The sequence below is a fragment of the Camellia sinensis genome, chromosome 13, assembly GCF_055761805.1.
Source record: "Camellia sinensis isolate YWXY chromosome 13, ASM5576180v1, whole genome shotgun sequence".
Taxonomy (NCBI): Eukaryota; Viridiplantae; Streptophyta; class Magnoliopsida; order Ericales; family Theaceae; genus Camellia; species Camellia sinensis.
Window position 1 is genome coordinate 78874331 of NC_138973.1, and position 2527 is coordinate 78876857.

At 31.7% G+C, this 2527-nt stretch overlaps 1 long non-coding RNA gene across 1 annotated transcript; it reads right to left on the reverse strand.

Annotated features, from left to right (window-relative positions):
- Window positions 1-278: 278 nt before the first annotated feature.
- LOC145805861 (uncharacterized) lies at window positions 279-2248 on the reverse strand. Its single transcript, XR_014348030.1, has 4 exons — window positions 2174-2248; window positions 1672-1748; window positions 882-1146; window positions 279-550 (listed from the first exon to the last, which is right to left on the reverse strand). It is a non-coding gene; the product is annotated as an uncharacterized LOC145805861 (long non-coding RNA).
- Between the last annotated feature and the right edge of the window lie 279 nt (window positions 2249-2527).

Consider the following 2527-nt stretch of genomic DNA (forward strand, 5'->3'; position numbering starts at 1 on the left):
TAACAAAGAACACCCACAATGATAATCTAAGTCAAATCACACAATGAATTCCAATAAAATTGCAGAATACAAATTCAAATATTACACTTGTATAAAAATCAAACAGACATTTTGGTGTGAATTTTTAATGTATCAACACTAAATCCATCAATCCACATATAGAATAGACACAATACACAAATTAACTACCATCAATATATCAACATAATACCAAACCAGCAACCATAATATAAACTGTAAAATTAAATATAGGTAGCAACAATCATTTTATGGTTCAGAAAATGATTGCATACAAATTACATACTCTCCAAAAAGTGTAAACAAATTACATTTTGTGGAGAGCCAAAAACAAATACATCATTACAGTGCTGCTGAGAGAGAGAGAGAGAGAGAGAGAGAGAGAGAGAGAGAGAGAAAGAGTCAGAGAACCCTCGAAGATACACCAATACATAAAAACATGTACATATTTGCCTCGTAATAGCTGAAGAAGATATAGCGTTTGATTGGAACAAAACCTAACTTGGATCATCATCCGTATATCATCATCGACCTAAAAAAGTGAAGTAAAGAGAAAAAAGATTCATCAAATACCAGTTTTATTATAAAAATAAAAAGGTGGTGTTTTTTAATGGATAAAGGGAAAGGAGTGGTAATGAATCTTTCAACCCAATTTTCCATCTCTCTAAACACTCACTCCCACACCCCTGAGAAAAACCACCATTTCCCAATTTCTCGGCTGCCAAACAAAACCCATTTCCAATCCTTTGTGCTTTTTCCAAATCAGTGGACTAATCACCAGAACCAAACACCAAGGATGCGGGGGGTAGATGTCAATCCCATGTCCATTATTAGTAGGTCAAGAGAAAACTGTGTAACTATACCTCAGCGTCATTCCAACTTGATGTAGATCAATCATAAATGTTGATTGTTCAGCATTCATAAATTTGCTTCCCATGGCACAAAATATCCTACTTTTTGGAATTCTGGTAAGTTCTCGTAGTAAAATATGCAAAAATGCATTACCAAAAAAATTAATGATACCAAAAGGCTAGGGATATAAAAATCGAACCTGTCAGTTAAACACACAGTAACAACATCTGCAGGTACAAAACTTCCAATATGGGAAAGGAAAACAATTAAAGCTACCTGAAAGAAAAAAAAGAAAAAAAAAAGTTATCTGTCAAGATGTGTCAAATAAATATTTCTATTTATTAAGGATTAATACATTTATACAGAACATATATGCAACATTATTATACAGAACTTCCAATGTGGGAAAGAAAAACAATTAAAGCTACCTGGGGGGGAAAAAAAATCATATTTTATCATATTAAAATGCCTCACATTTTCTAAATGGTTCAACATTTGTGTGTAAAGTATTTTATAAAATATTCTTGAATATAACATCTTGAATAAATTCTTGAATATATAAAATCCCATGTCCATTATTAGTAAGTTAAGAGAAAACTGTGTAACTATACCTTAGCATCATTCTAACATGATGTAGATCAATCATAAATGTTGATTGTTCAGCATTCATAAATTTGCTTCCCATGGCACAAAATATCTTATTTTTTTGGAATTCTGGCATGCAAAATATCTTAAAATATGCAAAAATGCAGTACCAAAAAAATTAGTGATACCAAAAGGCCAGGGATATAAAAATCAAACCTGTCAGTCAAGCCCACAGTAGCAACATCTGCAGGTACAAAACTTCCAATATGGGAAAGAAAAACAATTAAAGCTACCTGAAAGAAAAAAAAAAAAGAAGTTATCTTTCAAGATGTGTTAAATAAATATTTCTATTTATTAAGAGTTAGTGCATTTATACAGAACATATATGCAACATCATTATACAGAACTTCCAATGTGGGAAAGAAAATCAATTAAAGCTACCTGGAAAAAAAAAAAATTTATCATATTTTATCATATTAAAATGCCTCACATTGTCTAAATGGTTCAACATTTGTGTGTAAAATATTTTATAAAATATTCTTGAATATATAAAAACTTGGACCAAATATTGGAATCATATTATAGATATATAAAATCTATATATACATCCATAATCATATATAAAATCTACATATACATACATATATATATACACCCATAATCATATATAAAATCACATAATCATACATAATACACACAAATGCATATATATACATACATTCGGTCCCATCTCTGAATCTTTGAATCTCCTATCTTTGAATCATATATATAGTTGCTCCATTTGGTCGGAAGAGAGAAGGCGGCGATTAGGAAGAGAGAAGGGAGGAAAAGAGAAGATGAAGAGACATAGGGGTTTTGGGTTCGGTCGCCTGCAAGGGTTGATGGAGAGAGAGAGAGAGAGAGAGAAAAGGTGGGTCTGATATCAAAATTTGAAATCAGAAACAAAGAGATGAGAGTGTGTGTGTGTGAGAGAGACATGGGCTGTGGGTTGAAAATGATCTTGGACCAAATAGAGAGTGAGACACTGTGAGCCTTTGGATTGAGTTCAATGCAATGGTTCATATTTTGACAA